Genomic DNA, 18,651 nt, shown 5'->3' on the forward strand with positions numbered 1-18,651 from the left:
TAGAACATAGGCCATATATGTGATAAACCTTACACCAGTGGGAATGAAATGTCAGAGCTAGAAAGGAACTAAAATATAGAGTATTGGAGATGGGAGATAGAACACCGAATGTCATATTTGAGAGGGGCCTTAGAATATATAATATAGAATGTCAGATTCAGGAAAGACCTTGGAATATATAATGCAAAATGTTAGGACTGGGAAGGACTTTAGAATATAGAGTATCAGAGCCGGGAGGAACCTTAGAACATATAATTTAGAATGTCAGAGTTTGGAGAAACCTTAGGGAGCATCTATCAGACTGAATTCAGTGGGATTCAGGATCAGCCATTAAAGTAACATTACCATCTTTTTTTTCAATCACCTTCCATGTGTCTGGCCTTAAAATTATAAAAGAAGACTGTCTGGGTCCTGGCCTAAAGAAGTTAATAGTGAAGATGAGGAGATAGGCTACACTTGCAGGAAATAACAATACCAGACAATATATCATTAAGTTAATTGTATTCTCTTCCTGTTTGCCAAAACTTCCTAAATCTCTTCTTGCCCCCTACACAACTATGCTAAAAAGCCACCAAGAGCAGGACCCCATGTCAGCTAAGTACAAAAACACTAGGCGAAAAGCTAAATGCACATAGACCCTGAACCAAAGGCTTTTTCCTTTGTCTGACTTCTTTTAAACTCTGCCTGATTTCCTGAAGGTCCTGGGTATCTGATACTAGCCTATTCTGTTCACTCTCTTGAATGGGATGGCAATGACCCCATTCTCTAAACATTATTCAAGGATTCCTTCAAGTGTCAGACAATCAGCTATTTATTATGTTCATCCTGTAGAGGAGAAAGCCTAGGTCCCTGTCCATAGGGAGCTTAAAGTCTGGTTGGAGAGGCAAGGCTCAGGATACATGTACCTTGATTCTCCAATGTATTAGTGATCTTATTGAGGTCAGTACTCCCTCCAAAGATGTAAATGGAAAGTTGTTCTAGCCTTCTTGTCCTAGTTGTAACTACCATCCATGAAGCTCACACATTGGGATCCTCTCACCTTCTAGGGACTTTCCTGTAGATGTCTTGACACTGGTTGGGCCAATAGGAACTGTCCATCGGTCATCCCTCACTGTTTCCACCCCCTTTTCCGGTCATATACTTCTCAGATGATGTCCTTTATACCACTTATCTTATGCAATTCTTCATGAACAAAGTGCTACAGCAAAAAGTGCATCATAAGTCTAATGTCTTAAAGTGCTAAACTGAGTATGGACAATGAAACTGGAAAAGCCCAGAGGAGAGAGCTGTAGGCTGGGATGGTCAATGAATGCTTCTTGGAGAAAGTGGGATTTGGGCTGGGACTTGATGGTCAGGTAACATTGAAATCAGTAGAGAAGAGGACATTCCAAGGCATTCCAGGAATTCAGAACCCTAGAATTACAAATGAACCTGGCATGTCCATAGACCAGTTAAGAGGCCAGCCTTGTTTTGTTCTCATTTATGGATAAGGATAAGGTTGGAGAAATAGGATAGCACTGGGCTATAAAGGACCTTGAAGGACAAACCAAGGAGTTTCAGCTTGATTCGAGAAAATAGTAAGGAGTCATTGAAAAGATGAAATAATGAAAAGTGAAACAAGCAATACCAAATGAACATCATACATAGTAACTGAAATTTTGTCCTAAGAACAATTTTGAATGATTAATCCATCTTGAGTATCATAAACACTCAAACTATAAAGCATCTATGAAGGAAAATGCTGTTCACCTCCAGAGAAAGAACTGATAAATAGAAATATTTGTAGTATGGTTTTACATATGTGTGTGAGTGTGTGTGGGTATATATACACACACACATATATTTGCATTTCATTGTAACCTTCTGTAGGTCAGGGTGGGAGGGAGGAAAAAAAGTGTACAACAGAGAACAAAAGAAAACTTAGAAGGAAGCACAGAAAAGCAGGATAGTTTTGAAAACAATATATAGTATTTTTTACATAGTTTTTCCAAAAAAAAAAAATTCATGGTTACGTGTCGAATCCTTTGTTCATATTGTTCTGTGTACATGGAAATGTTCCTTTTTTTGTCTTTTTGCATTTAAGTTCAAAATGAATTTAAAAAATTAAGCTCAAAAAAAAGAAGAAAAGAAGGCAGGATCTCAAGAGGAGTCAAATTGGCTATACTGTTTCTCACATACTGGGTGACCACACATCTCACAAAAGGAATATATGTCTTCCTTTCCCCTCTCCTTTCTGGAGGCAGCCTGTCATAGCAGATAGGCTACTGGCTTTGAAGTCAGGAAGACTTGGATTCAAATCCTACTTCAGATAATTTCTAGATGTATGACCCTGGTCAAGTCACAATCTCCTTATACCTCATTTTCCTCAGCTATAAAATGAGGGGGTTGGACTCTATGATCTCTAAGATCAGTCCTTGTTCCAAATCTGCACTCCTAACATCTCTTATGCCTTCTTTTCTGCCTTTCTTTTGAGAATATTATCAAAGCAAATTATTTCTTCAAATATCCAAGTTTTATGTCACTGTCATTTTTCATCCTTCTCATTAGTATTCTTTGCATTTCAAAATAACTTTTTGACTTTCATTAGCAATTAAAATGCCCCCAGAGTGAAAAAAATGCAAAACACATGGGTATAAGTCCTGGTTCTAACACTTACTAGCTCTGTGATCCCAAGCAAATCACTTGATCTCTTTGAACCTTTGTACAACTTAAATCACCATAGAAATGGAAGTTGTTTCCTAAATATCAGCTGCTTGTGAAATCTTATTACAAAAATTCTTCTTTTTCACCTTTTTTGGCCTTTATTTGCCCTTTAATAGTCTAGGGCTTAATAACCAGCCACACTGGGGAAACCCTCAACCAAACTGAAGCTGATGGAGTTTTTCTGAAAGCTCTCCTGTTATCCTTTTAGGGTCACTCTTCTCTTCCTCTCTCCCTCCCCAAGATTCTTGGGCCTTTGTATGGCTGCTGGGTCCCAACTCAGGCTTGTTCTCAGAATTCCAAACATGTGACTGGTGACCCCTGCACTGTGGGAACTCCGCTGGACTTACAGTAGGGAGACCTGGCTTCAAGACCCAGCTCTGCCACCATTTAACTGGTGTTTGACCTTGAACAAGTCAGTTAACTGTTTTCAGCCTCAGTTTCCTCATCTGTGAAATGATGCTAGATAATAATGCTTACACTACTTATTTCACAGGGTTGTTGCACTTTGTAAATCCTAAAGCAATACAGAAGATCTATTTTCAAACCTCAGTTTCTTTACATATAGAAATGGTGATAATGTTAAATAGTACCTACATTACCACAGAGTTGTTGTGAGGAAAATAATATATAACTGTGAACTATTGCCTTATTATTTCATTACCTCTACACTATTTCCCCTTCTAAACCTGTTTCTAGCTTCCTGGAGATTCATACTTGGGCACTAAAGCTTAATAACATCTTAATGCCTTATCCCACTCAGGCAATTGGTGGTTTTCAGATTATAAGAGAGGACCATGATTTTTTCCAAAGGAATAAAGTTCTAGTGGTGGAATTTTAGGCACTGTGACAGTAGGGGAAAGGTTGGAGGACGAGGCACAACGTGAAGTAGGGAGGGGTTCCTGACCCAGCCTGACCTATCCAACATCAGGACCCAGGACTTAGCCAAAGATTGAGAGCTGAGGCCAGAGTCATTCTTATAACTGACAGCAGATCCAGATGCCTTGGCTTCTTTCTGCAGAGTCTTCTATTATAGGATGAGAGCCTATGCCCCAGGGCTGCTAGGCTCACTCAGACCACATTTGATCTTGGGTACAGCCCTTAAAGATTACTTATCTATCCCCTGACCCAGAACTTGTTCTGGGATATTTTCAAGTACAACAAGTATAGTTCATGTCTGAGTTTCCCTAAATGTGGGTAATAGGATCCCCAGTTCCTACAGAAGCCCTCAAGGTAACAAATGCATATCAGGTAGAGGACAGTCTTTATTTCATGCCACAGCACACCCAGAAGCCTCCAAAGGACTCCCTGTGCCCATAAATATAGACAGAAAGCACTTAAAGTTCTCACAATATTTCATAATATTTCCCTTGGAAAGGAATTGGACTTGGAGTTACCATTGTGGCAACACTTATATTCTAGTGAAAACTTGCTCTTCCTCAGTCCCTTCCAAATTCACAAAAACATTCTGTGTTTTGGCTCCACCTCAGGAGGCAAGCACACTTTGGGCTGCTGGACAGCCAATCAGGCAGTCCAGCTAGCCTATGTTGTCCTGCTAACTCACTGTAAAGGGCACAAAGGAGCAAAGTCCCTATCTCTTGCTATCTCTCTCGTGTCGTGTTTTAATCTCTTTATTTCTCTTCCAGTCACAAGTGACATAGGCAATGCTCTTTGACAGAGAGAGGAGATACTCAGAGGTCATCTAAACCAAACTCACTTGTGTTAGAGGGGGAAAGCTGAGGCCCACAATGTAAACATAACTGGCTGAAGATCACACCGGTAACAAATAATAGTCAAAATTAGCACTTAGGGTCTTCTGATTCTGCCCTACTTCCAGTCTGCTCCTTGAAAACTAGAGTATCCAAAACTTAAAATCTAAGGTAGAGAATCTCTCAAAGGGATCATGAAAATGTGAAGGGCCAAAGTTGATCCCAGACAAGCTCCAATATGTAATACAGTTGTCTCTGGGCCTGCGTTCTCACAGTCAGACCTGTTACATTTCCCTCGTCACAGTACTGGAGAACTCATGAAGTTCATTTTTTTTCTGCTATTGGTTCAAGCCCCAACTATTTATGTTCTCCTCATTTTATAAGGTCCAGTGAGTAACACTCCAATGCATTTAAGCATTAACCTTGGGTAGCTTTTACAAAGGAATATTTACATCAAAGATATAGCAAGAACAAAGTACAAGTATTTTATCCCGACACCTCAGGAGTGTTATCCCTTTATACCACTTGGGCTCTGGGGGAGGGGAAAGCAGAGGAATCACCTTGCTCCCCCATATGCAAATACAGCCAAAGTCCTGGATTGTGTCAACACCTGGATAGTGTGTTCTATTTGTGTTTCCAAGACACAGACAGTTCTGGCCCCAAAGCCAATGAAAAGGGGGCCCCTCCCAGCCACATAGCTGGCCAATGTAGGACAGTCATACATATTCCAGTCCTCACTATTTTTCTTGAAGAAGCTCCCCAGACTCTCCACGTGGACAGATACCAATTCAGGTGGTCTGGGAATGCACCAGACCTTTGTTACAAATGGTTCAACATCAGAAACAGGTAGGATTCTATTAATGGAAATGACATTTAAGTAGATGTATTACATCTGCTTTACTCCTGCACTTTAAGGACCACTGAGCCTATCCTTTTGCCCTGGAATTAAAATCTTCATTGTGTAGTTTTCTCCCTATTAGAATGTGACTCCTTGAGAGCTGAAGCTGTCTTGTTTTTCCATTTGTATTCCCAGCACTCAACACAGAGATTTGTACATAATATGTGCTTAATAAATGCTTTTTATTCATTCATACAAATGTGGAACTCTTTCTACAGTCCTGTGATGTATTCTATGAGCCAAAAGGCATTTCCATATATTTAGTGGTAGATAATCTCAGGCCAGATGGGAAGTATCTGAGGCTGCCAGACAGATGGGAGAAACTTTAGGAGCTTGGGATTTGCCCTATTCAGGTCTGATGGGTGGCTAATAGTTATATAATATAATATTTTATATATATATATATAATAACACATTTATATAGCACTTTAAGGTTTGCAAAACACTTTTAGATACATTATTTCATTTGATAATATAAGGAGACAAACAAAATCCAGAGAAGATGAAAGAGTAGGGCAGTAAGGAAGAAGGGGAAGAGAGGTTGCATGTTGAGTGATAGCCATAGGGAATAGGAAGTCCCTCTGAGGAGTAAAGGAGGCTCAGAAGAAGCCAACGAACCCAGCAGTCTTACCACCGGTCCCTAATCTAGACTGAATCCTGACTCAGCAATCAACTAGTTGTGAGATCTTGGGCTTTCCCTCCAACCCTTTCCCTGTCTGGGTCTCCCCATCTATAACAACAACAGTTATTACACACCTGCAGTTTGTAAAGCAGGGGGCTTGATGTTGATCAGATTCAAAGGTTAGATAAGACAGTCTCTTATCACATGAAACTGAGAGCCTAGAGTGGTAACACACCAATACATATAACTTTGGAGTGCACAATATTACATGAGAAGAGCATTAGAGCAGCTCGGAACAAGGCAGTATGTAAAGATGGAGGAGGGCTTTACTGACCTAGGAATCATATGTAAAAAGGGGGAATTGAAGTCCCTCTCTCAGGGTCCTGCTAGGTGGGACCTCCTGTGATTCTGTAACCAGAGGAGCAAGAGAGCAGCTAAGGTACAGGTAAGGAAGACTTCCTGAAAGAGGCAGGCTGAAATTGGACCTCTGGGCAGTCCCTCACTCCCAAAATTATTCCACTGATTCATGCGTGAAATTTTCTCCAATGTTTAAATAGATCTCTGATCATAACCATACAGATATTCCTTCTAGTTCAGCCATGTAACTGTTCAAGCCCATGCAGCTCCCATCCATACTTTGTCATCATTTGCCTTCGGGATCCACTGAATGTGCTGAAGACCTTCTTCACTTTCTTCTAACATCAGGAAGGTGCTAATGGAGAACGAGAGCTATCCATGGGACATCCTTGCTTTCTTCACTTCCAGCTCATCCTCTGGCCTACTTCACCTCCACACCAGCTGCGTTGCCCACCTAAGGAGGACTCCACATGGGGTGATGAGCCCTTGCCCGAGGCCACTGTATCTTGAGCCCCAACCATGCTGCTCATTTTACTTCTAGCTCTTGGGTCTTTTCTGCCCCTATATCTGCTGCCTAGCCCTATTATGGGTACCTTCCATCCCTTGTCCCCTTCCTTCTTCACCATCATCCCCTTCCCCCACTTTCCAACTCTCCTATGTATTTTGTCTTCCCTATAAGAATGTAAATTCTATGAGAGCAGAAGCCATCTTGTTTTCTTGTTTTTATATCCCCAGCATGGTGCCTAGGACAGAGTAAGCCCTTAATAAATGTTCCATCTCTCATCATGTGATCAGCCCATCTTCTTTTTCACTCACATATTTCTTTGTTGGTGTCCTTCATACCTCTTGTTGTTCAAGTTGTGTCCAATTCTTCATGACTGCGGACTGTACTATCCATGCAGTTTTCTTGGCAAAGTTACTGGAGAGGTTTGCCATTTCCTTTTCCAAAGGCAAACAGAGGTTAAGTGACTTGCCCAGGGTCACACAGCTAGTCAGCGTCTAAGGTCCTATTTGAATTCAGGTCTTTCTGACTCTAGGCCCAACACTCTATCCATTGAGCCACCTAGCTGCCTTCTTCACACTTTTGCTCCTTTATAATTCCTTATCTTTAATGTTTCACAGCCCATATTTACTGTGCATTTCTCTGTTGCCCTCTGGGTGATCCTCAATTTTAGTTCTTTATAAATAATAGTATTCTATGACTTCCAGTCATAGAACATCATTGGAAGAATATTCATATGAAAAAGAAACTCCAATTGCCTCAAAGCACTTCAGTTGACTCTCCTCTTCCTATTCAATTTGCAGTTTATGTCAAATATATATATATAGACATAGATATGTAATGATGGATACATTCTATGTGTTGTCAGTTCAACTGCATGTCCTAAACTGGATAGGAATCATTCTTCAGTCACTCAGTTTTTTGCAACATAGTTGAGTGACACTCTTTAGAGAGATCACAGGGCTCACTTAGGAGGTGGTACATTGTTTGGTAGCTTGATGCAGTTAGCACAAAGTCATTCACAAGGGCTTTTCCAGCTCTAAATCTATGATCCTATGATAAATTTGGGATCTGCCCTCAACCCCCTCTAAGACAGTGTTAAACTGTCTTTGGCAGTCTATGATATGTCATCTTGCTTTATGCCTTACTTGATAGTGATGATCAGCAGATGACAGGAAAGATTATTACTGTTATAACCTTCTAAAATAGATTTTACTGATATATTTTATTTTTATGTTACCTAGGTTTCCCTCTGTATCCTGCTCCTTATTTCCTTCCAGAGAGCTATCCCTTCCAACAAAGAAGTGTTTTTCAAAGGAAGAGAAAAAAAATCATCAAAGTAGATCAATACATTAAAAAAAACCAAACCTGACATTATATTCAATGTTCCAAACCCATGGATCCCAGTCTCTGCAAAGGAGTGTTTTCTTATATCTCTTCTCGGGGAGGGTCAAGTTTTTTCTTTGTAGCTCTGCAACATTTGTTTTTTGTTCTTTCCCTTTACATTGTTGTAGTCAATGTGTATCTTGGATTTGTTTTTTTTTCTTTTTGGATCTGCTTACTTCACTTTGCATCAGTTCTTTTAAGTCTTTCCATGCTTCTTCTCATGATTCATCATATTCATTCTTTCTTATAGAACAGTAATATTCCATTATATTCATGTACCACAATTTGTTTAGTTGTTCCCCAGTTGATTGCTTGTTGTGATATGTTTTAAAAGAATCATATAATTTTGTTATATGAATGGGAAGAAAGCCTTTAAGCTGGTATTCTGCTCTACTGAATCAAATACTTTTCTATAGACAGTAAACAATCAGTATAGTGGGATCTCATGTTCTTCACATCTGTTGGTTAATTGTATGAAGGTGAAGATTCATTCTACTATAGAAGAGTGCTTGTAAAAAAAATCCAATTCCTTCTGATATCCTTATCAAGGAAACCCTTAACTCATATATACATTATTGTCACAAAAAATTATATAGTTAAGAAACAGGCATATAATAGTTGTCCATATTCTTTTATCTTTTTGGGTAAAAATAAGTTCTTAGGTTTTGCCCATACTTTTATCATCTTCCCTTTTTTCAGATACCTTGAAAATCAACCTCTCACCTCAAAATGGTGTCATCTCTTGCACAGATCTTCTCTGTGTGTACTCAGTCTAAAGCTCGTTTACTCATCTTTATTTTCTATGGTGTTGATTCCTCTATAAGTACATGTAGGACAATGATGTTAGAGTTCAAGTGAGTAACTATATTGTCTTTAATGGTGAAAATAGCATGTTATCCAAATCTTTGCGGATATTTTCCATCTTTTGTCTCTGTCTTCTTTCCAGTTTCATCCTTAAATGTCTTGTAATGCCTTTGCTTCATTAGGTCTTTGGACAAACTTTCTTTAAACTGGTTTTCCCTCTCTGCTTTTCTTTGTTTTTTGAGGCAATATAGTCAGTCACTCAAACAACTAGTATTTACCTAGTGCTTGCTATGTGCCAGGCTCTGTGCTAAGCCCTGAGGATACAAAGAAAGGTTAAAAAAAACCAGTCCCTGCTCTTAAGGATTCACTGTCTAAGGGGGGGAGATAACATGCAAACAACTATGTACAAACAAGATATAGACAGGATAAATTAGGAGGAGTCCCAGAGCGAAGGCACTAAGACCAGAGAGGTCTGGAAAAGGCTTCTTGCAGAAAGTGAGACTTTAGAAGAGACTTAAAGGAAGTCTGGGAAGTTGGGAAGCAGAAATGACAAGTAAGAGAGTACTAGGCATGAGAGATAGTGAGCAAAAATATCCTTCTCTGTAAATTTTATGAATAAAATTGTATTATAAACAAGCATTGCTTTTATTTACCATATCTCTCTACGTGGGAGGTAAGTTGAATACTTGCTGGATGAGGCAATTTCTAGGCTCCTTTAGCCTTCTTATTATAGCAATTGATTTCATTGGTTAAATTCTTGTTCAAAATGGATAGAATCAGTGATGATGTTATTTGCTCCATATTTTCTATTTTTCATAGTTTACAATTTGTTCTCATGGGTTAGATTAGAGTTGTTATAATTGTGTGTCCTAGCTTTTAATTCATCTTTATTCTTTCTTTTACTTTTGTGTTAATTTTGATCTTTACTCCAAGAAGTCAGCTGTCTGACTATACACAGACAGCCTATTCAAGAATGACTCCCACATCAGTAACAAGTTATTTCCTGTCTGCTAAAATGTAACCAGTTTCATTTTTTGTGATATCATCCAGTCCCCAACTAACCCAGCTCCTTCTGATTCTTTTCTCAAAAATAGTATTCATGAGGCATAGGCATGAGACTTCTCTCATTCCAGAACCCTGAACCATAGTCTCCAACATATTTTTCATCATACTCACCTATTCCCGCTTTTTCATTGAGGTCATTGAGTATCAAAGTATGTGTTGATTTAATGTAGAGGGTTTTACAGAGTCCTCTGCAACAGATGTTGGCACATAAACTGCTAATGTTTTCATGGTGGCCTTTTTGTAAATACTTATCATGAGTACTGCAATACAAGATAGTCAAATGTTTCATGAAAAGCCATTTCTTGCTGTCTTTGAACACATGATAAAAACCAATTCCACCAACTTTTAAATTTACTTTTCCAAGGAAAACCTGTAAGCCACCACTTCATCTATCTTTGAATTCCTTCTGTCTTCTGGTTTCATTTATTGGTGAGAATGTCCAGATTGACATAATTCAGTTCCTTCAGTTGAATATCAACTCGTTAGTCATTGGACAAGGATCTCACATTTAGAATACCAGCAGCTAAGTTAATGTTGAACAATAAGTCTGAAAACAGAGCCATTCCTAATATCCCATGTCCCTCTATAACTCTTCCACCATCTCTGCAGAAAAAGAAGGCCACACCGTACCAATGGTCATTTTGTACTTTTCCTGAGATGGGAGTCAGGAGATCTGGTTAACTTATAAACAAATAGCTCATCACCAAGTGTTCAGCCTACTAATGCTGAACTTCTCCATCCTTAGCTAATCTGGTTCTAGGAAAGCAGGAACAATTTACTGCTAGGATAGTATTGGTAAGGTCTGCCAGAAATAGCCTTTGAGAAGCAAGGGTCACCTCTATACCATGCTAAAACATCAATGTAGTGCTTTGTGGAGGATAGAATTCACTATTAGTGATTTATTCCAAGCTAAGTATTGCCCTCTCCTTAAATTTCCTTTTAAATGGAAAGTATAGGCAGCATGGAGAGAGGACAGTTGGGGCCAAGAGTGAAGAAGAGAGGGACTGAGTACAATAAACATCTCTGACATGGTCAGGGCCCTAGTTCTCTTGCAGACACCCAGGGGATGAATCATAAAGTCATAGGATTGTAGAGTTAAGTGGTCATGGAGATTACAGACCAACCCCCTCGTTTTGGAGAGGCAGAGACTGAAGTCCATATGAAAGAAGTAACTTGCTCAAGGTTGTAAAACAAGTTGGTGGCAAAATAAAGGCAGGGAACCAGATCTCCTGACTCCCATCTCAGTGCTGGCACCATCACACAAGATGCCACAACTTCCTCATCTGTATAATAGTCACAATCCATCCAGAGCAAGGGTGGGTGGGAGGAGAGAATGGGAAGTGAAGGGGGAATAGGTTCCTCAAGGAATGGGGTAAAGGTCTCTGGTCTAACTATTACCCAGTGAAGAGAGGTCTTCCTGCCTCTTCAGTCTTTCTCCCTTCTGTTTTGTCCATTGTGTTGCTGCCAGAATAATGGTATAGTGAAAAGAATACAGAATTTGTAGCCACAAAATCTGAATTCAAATCCCAGCTCTGTCACTTAGCTATCTTCCTGACTTTGGACAGGTTACTTAATCTCTCCGGGCCTCAGGTGACTTATCTGTTGAATGAGGGAGTTGTACTAAATGACCAGTAAATTCTCTTCCAAATCTAGATACATGACTCTCGGTACTAGATTCTGGATATAGATCTGGTTTTGTCACTCCTCTCCTCAGAAACCTTTAGAGGTTCCCAGTTACTTCCCACAGGCAGCTAGATGGTACAGTGGATAGAAAGCCAGGCCCAGAGTCAGGAAGACTCATCTTCCCAAGTTCAAATCTGGCCTCAGACACTTACTAGCTGTATGACCCTGGTCAAGTCACTTCACCCTGTTTGCCACCGTTTCCTCATCTGTAAAATGAGCTGCAGAAGGAAATGGCAAATCACTTCAGTATCTTTGCCAAGAAAACCCCAAATGGGGTCATGAAGAGTCTGAAATGACTGAACAACAATATTTGCCTCTCAAGTAAAGTTCAGTCTTGTTGGCCTGACGTTCAAAGCCTTCACAATATAACATCAACCTGTCTTTCCCCTATTATTTCATATTATTATTATTATCTCTCATGTTATTTTGTATTGCTTCCCTCCAGGCACTCTGTTCTTCTCCATTCCAACTTCACAATTCTCTGCCTTCCTGAGCACATGCTAATCTCCCAGCCTTACCTTGTTCACAATTTTCCCTGTTTGTGAAATGTCCTCCTTCTAACTCTTGGCTCACTCAACTGTCCTCAAACCCATTTTGAATGCTACCCCCTTTATGAAGCCTTCCCTTATGCCCCCCAAGTCAGTGAAGTTCTTTTCTCTCCAATCACATGTAAGATTCTTCTCAACCCTGCACATGATGCAATATTCTAGACTATTGTTGTTGAGTCATTTTCAGTTGTGTACAACTCTTCATTACCTCGTTTGGGTTTTTCTTGGCAGAGATATTGGAGTAGTTTTGCCATTTCTTCCTCCAGTTCAATTCACAGAGGAAGAAACCGAGGCAAGTAGGGTTAAGTGACTTGCCTATTGTCACACAGCTATTGAGTGTCTGAGGCCAGATTTGAACTCAGGAAGATAAGTCTCCCTGACTTCGGGCCTGGCACTCTTTAGCCACTGTGCCACCTAATTATATAAATATATAAGTATATACCATACAAATAACCATAATATGATACATTATAATATATTATAATGTAATATATTATATAGATAACTCTAATCTGTTACTATCTCATTAGTATATTATAAGCTCCAGGAGGGGAGGGTCCATGTCTCATTTAAACATGTATTTCCTCAAGAGTCTAGAACTACTCTGGAGTAGTCTATAAATAATAAAAAGAATTTAATAAATGTTTGCTGAATAAATGAATGAATAGAAAAGGAATCCCTTTTCCAGCATTTCAAATGGTGTCTGTCCCTCTTAGACCATTTTGTCAGAGTCTGTCTAATCTCTTCAAACATTCTAGAAATCTTCTGCCTAGCCTAGAACAGAGATCAAGGAGGTGCAATCTATAGGCTTAGATTTGAGGAACTCGGAAGGTCCTGAGAAGAAAAAAGATTGTGGTTGAAATTTTTACAAGGGGCCACAGGAGAAAGAAGTAAGTTTCTTATCACTATAGGTCTGCAAAGCCAGGTGACCACTTGTCAGGTGTCTTATAGATAATATAATATCTCAGGTTTTCATACTTTAAGGTTCACAAAGCACTTTGTTTATAGCTCTTAAGGGAGGAGTGCAACTATTATTACTTTCACCTTACAGAAAGGTAAACTGAGGCTCAGAGAAAGTAAATTGTCTAAATTCACCTGGTCAGTAAATGTAAAAACTGAGATTGGAATTCAAGTCTTCAGACCCCAAATCTAGTGCTTTTTTCTTCCACACCAGGAATTCATGTTCAAGAAAAGCTTGGTGAATTTGAGGTGGAGTAATGCAAAACTATACGCTTGATACAGGGAAGAGAAAGGGAAAGGATGGGAGATAAGGAGAGAGGTGGAAAGATGAAGGCAGGAGAAGGAAGGGAAGAGAGGCAAACAGAAGGGGAGGAGGGAGAAAAAAAGAGAAATTGATTTTGTCTGTGTTCTATCTCTTTAGCTCCCCCCACCCTCACACACACACACACACACACACACACACACACACACGCCCTTCACCAGATCTGAAAGGCTGGGGAGGTAGAGGAAGGGCATTCTGATTTCTATTGACACTTTCCAGGAAAATCCACTGGGGAGGGCATAGTAACTACTAGACCCAAATTAACTCTCTCAGGTCCCATGTTGCTCGTACCTCTCCAAAAAATATGGAAACAAACATTTATTAAACACCTTCTGTATACAGTGCTCTGTGCTAGGGAGGGGGAGTTGCAGAATTTAGATAAGAAGCAGTTCTTATTTTCATGAAGCTTACAAGTCTAGCAGAGCAGAAAACATATACATAAATTATTGTAATCTATAATAGATAATATATGAGAAGTACAGGAAGGATGTGGGAATCAGGGAAGGCTTCCTGCAGGAAGCAGTGTTAGGGCTGGACTTTCAAGGGCATGTAGGATTTTCGGAATGAACAGGTAGTAGGGACAGAGAGGTAGGGATGGGGCATTCTAGGTATAAGGGACTGTAGTAGGGCCTAGAGTCTGGGACAGTTATTGTTTACCTCAAATGCCTCTGCCAGCACTGAGTTCTTGTTCTCACCCCTCTCTGCCAGCTTAGGGAGGTATTCTGAGAGAGGAGTAGTCTCCCTCCCCTCCCCAGACCCTTCCTCCCAGCCGATGGCTCAGATAAACCACCAGGGAGGGAAACAGCTGAAGAGTTTTGTGATGTCCTTCATAAGCTCAATGCGTCTCTAGGGCATCTGTATGAAAACTAGATCCTCTTTCCCAGATACAGTCCAGCTGGCCACTCTCTTCCCCCAGAGTGATGGCCTTTCTCTACGCCTCTCCATTACCTGGAAGGACCCCAGGACTTCCTCCCCCCTCTCCTTGTAGTACTTGTTATGGGAACCTATGAAATTCGTCTTTGCTCAGGGGTTAGAATTTAGGTTAATGACATCCTATTTGCAGGCTTGTTTTGAAGGGAAGACTGATATGTTCCTAATGCTTTTTAACTGTCTTACAAATTTGTATCACTAAGTCACAAGTGAATGAGAGAGTGCGAATGACTTCATGAAGCCCAACTCCACAGCTGGGAAAACAGCATCCAACAAATGGGCCCAGCTGATGGTCGGTGAGGATTGCCATCCTTATAGATGGAGGCAGATGTTATGATTACTACTACCACTGTTATTAGGAAGAATTATTATCATTACTAAGATTATTAAAGAGATAGACATGGGGAGGAGTCTAAGCTATCTTCCCCTCTAGCTCTATTTATGGCGGCATTGATGGTTGTTAGAAGCACTCAGTTCTACACATGGAACAAGTGGCCCTCCCCAATCCAAAACCCCAAGGTGGTATATGTCCTGTGAGACCTTTCTCTGAGGGAGATTGCAGAGAAGCCTGAACCTCCCATTAGGAACTAAGCCCTGAAGCCTTGCTTCCAACCTACTCTGTAAAGGTCAGTTTCCGTCTTCCTCTCCTTCTTCTCTCCCTGCCCCCATCTCTGTCTCTGTCTCTCTTTCTCTTTCTATCTCTCTCTCTTTTTCTCTCACCTTTCTCTCTCTTCTTTCTTTCTCTCCTCTCTCTCTCTCTCTCTCTCTCTCTCTCTCTCTCTCTCTCTCTCTCTCTCTCTCTCTCTCTCTCTCTCTCTCTCTCTCTTTCTCTCTCTCTTTCTGTCCAAGGGCCTTTATTCTAGGCAGGAAAATGAGAGGGGCAATGTGGTATAGGAGAAAGAGAACTAGAGTCAGAAAACTTAGTTTTGAATCCACTGAGTAGCTGTGTTCTTGGCAAATCATTTTCCTTACTCTATACCTCAGTGTCCTCATCTGTAAAATGAGGTTAGGCTAATTGATCTCTAAAGTCTATCCAACTCAACTCCTATAATCCAATGATATTTTAGTAACCCCAGAGCTGTCAGGCAACTCAGCTCACCAAGAGGCTAAAGAGGCACAAGGTCCAGAGGTATCCATGGGGTTCCTGGCACAGAAGGTCATTTTAACAGCTCAGGACACAGGCTGGTGCAGGGAGTAAGTGTACCAATGCTGGTGATGTTCCAAGAGACCTAGCAGCTAGAAGGCTGCCAGCCTCATTCCCAGCTCCTGGGCACTTAGCCCCTGGCTCCCTCCAGATAGCCTGACAGTCACAGATGCCAAGCAACTCCAGTCAGGGCGGGTGGAACACACTGTCCCAGGGACAGGGGGCTCAGAATAGTATACAGAGTCTAGGGCAAGAAGGAGGGGCATAGGGACAGAAATACCCTGGGATGGGTAGGGAGGGGAGAATAGGGACCAGGAAAGGACACCCAGCACCAGATATGGTGGCCTTGAAGGACACTGCTGGACAGGAGTGCCAGTAGGGTTGGGAAGAGACATGTGGTGGGAAACAGGGATCAGTGGCCTAGCCCTAAAAAGAGGCCAATGCAGTGAATCAGGGCCCAAAGGGGAGACTGAGGAAATATCCAACTCAACTATAGCTCGCTTTTCTATATCCAAGTAAGGTTCACAAAACCCTTTAAGCCTCACAGCAACCTTTTGAGACAAGTAGATGTGAATGTCCCCATTTTACAACTAAGGAAACTGAGAGAGAAGTTAGGCTACTACCTGACCAAGGTCAAATAGTTTACAAATGGCAGAACTGGGCCTCAGACCCAGATCTTCTGACTTCTGGGCATTTTCACCAGTTATCCCCTCTGCCTTAAATTCATTTCTAGCTCCTGGTTTCCCTGACTTCCCTTTAAGTCCCAGTTAAAATTACACCTTCTACAGGAAGCCTTTCTCTATCCCCATTAATTTTAGTCCAGTTCAAGTCAGAGGGGATAATCAATGAAAATGTCCAGAGTCAGAAGATGGGGTTCTTGTTCAAGGAGCAGCAGGGAGACCATTGTCAATAGATCACCGAGTACATGGGGGTAATAAGATTTAAGAAGACCAAAAGGGGCCAGGTCTTGAAAAGCTTTGAGCACCAATGAGGTGATTTCCTATCTGATAGCCAGCCACTGGAGTTTATTGAATAGATGAGTGATGTGGTCATCTAAAGAATCTCTTTAGAATCTTCTATGTACCTTGTTCATCCTGTGGATAGACCATAAAGAAGGAGGTTTTTTTCTATGAAGAGAAGGGGTCAGTTGTGTCCTAGGTCAGATGATTCTGATAATTCAGATTCCAGAAAGAGTTCTAGATCTGCAGTCAGAGTGATTGAATCTCAGCTCTGCTAGTGACATGGTCAGTCTTGTGGTTGAGAAAGATCTGTCTTGACAGCTAGATGGAGACTGGACAGGAGTGCAGCAAGGAGACCAACCAGAATCTTACTGTAGGGGTGCAGGGATGAGGTGATGAGGAACTGTACCAGGTTGGCAGCAGCAGCAGAGGAGAGATGGCATAAATATGAGAGATGTCATGAAGGGAGAACTGATAATACTTGACAACTGATTTTGGATATGGGGCTGAGAGAGAGTAAAAGTTGAAGATACACCTAGGTTTTGAGCCTCAGTAACTGGGAATATGGTGATACCCACAAAGTAATAGGAAAATTAGGAAGAGGAGAAGACTTGAGGAAAAAGGTAATGAATTCAGTTTTGGACATATTGAGTTTAAGATGCTTATAGGATACCTAGTTTGAGATGTCTAATAAGCACTTGGAGATGTGAGACTAGAGGACAGAAAAGAAGTCAGACCTGGATAAGTAGATCTAGGAATCATCTACATAGAAATGAACATTGAATCCATGGGAGCTGATGAGATCACAAAACAAAACAGTGTAGAGGGCAAAGAGAAGAGGGCTCAGGACAGAGCCTTGAGGGGACAAGGATGGGAATGATAGGACATTCCGGGCATTGTGAACAAAAGCGAAAACTTGAGTTGGGAGATTCCAGGGCATATTTATAGGAAAGATAGTCCAGTGTGAGTGAAACATTAGTTGAGGACACAGAGGAAACAGGGAGGGATAGCATGGCATAAACTCTCCAGGGGAGAAGTCAAAACATAGACAGAAACCTATGACTATACTAAGAGTAGAGCAAGGGAAGCCACAAACTCCATGTCCCTTTTCTGCATCTTCTCCTGCCCAAGTACTGATCCCCCTGGGGTCCCTTTCCAAAGAAGTTTGCTCTCATTTAGCTGTCTGTTAAGCAATCAATCAATCAACCAATAAGTCATTCTTTGGAGTCTACTGTGTAATCTGTTCTATGGGGATCTCACAAGGAAGAAGGTTTCTCCTATGAAGAGTTGGTCAGGTCATTCTGATAATTCAGGTAATATGGAAAGAGTTCCGGATATGCAGCCAGAGGATTTGTGTTTAAATACCAGCTCTGCTATTTCCTTTTGGTGTCTCAGTTTTCTCATTTATAAAAAAAGGAGATTGGATTAAATCATCTCTAAAGTTGTTTCCAAATCTAAGTCTATAGTCCCAGGATCCTGATGATAATGAAGAAGAAGAAGGAAGAAAGAAAAGAGAAGTGAAAAGAAAAGAAAAGAACCCTAATCTTGACTATCTCATAGAACTGTGGTAAGGATCAAGTGGGATGAAGGATGGAAAATGTTTTGGAAACTGTGAAGTACTACAGACATGCCAGTTTTCTTTTTAGAATGATCATTTCCACCATCTGCCACACTTTAGGTGGAGGTAAGGATGGCTTAATACTGTGGTTCTATGGACTTTCCCACTATGCCTCACCTCCTTTCTCACCTGGATAATCCCTCCACCTCTGTGCCCTGCTGCTCCCATGCAAAAGTTTCTTTTAGAACCTCCATTTTGAAGCAGTACCCAGGTTGGTCATCACTCACTCCTCCACTAGTTTCATTCTGGAGTCTCCAGATTTTGCCACCATACTCACACAAAGGGACTTCATTTTTTTGGTTCCTTTTTATGAGTTGTTTCCTCCATTAGACTGAAAGCTCCTAAGAAATGATGAACTCAAAGATCTTAGAAAAACATGGAAAGACTTGCATGAAATAATGAAGAGCAAAATGAGTAGAGTCAAGAGAAAATTGTACACAGTAA

At 40.8% G+C, this 18,651-nt stretch overlaps 1 long non-coding RNA gene across 1 annotated transcript in view; it reads right to left on the reverse strand.

Moving 5' to 3' along the window:
* LOC140519991 (uncharacterized) overlaps positions 1-18,651 on the reverse strand; it is a 132,840-nt gene that overhangs the window by 11,818 nt on the left and 102,371 nt on the right. The window lies entirely within an intron of this gene.

Source organism: Notamacropus eugenii, chromosome 1 (genome assembly GCF_028372415.1).
Source record: "Notamacropus eugenii isolate mMacEug1 chromosome 1, mMacEug1.pri_v2, whole genome shotgun sequence".
Lineage (NCBI taxonomy): Eukaryota > Metazoa > Chordata > Mammalia > Diprotodontia > Macropodidae > Notamacropus > Notamacropus eugenii.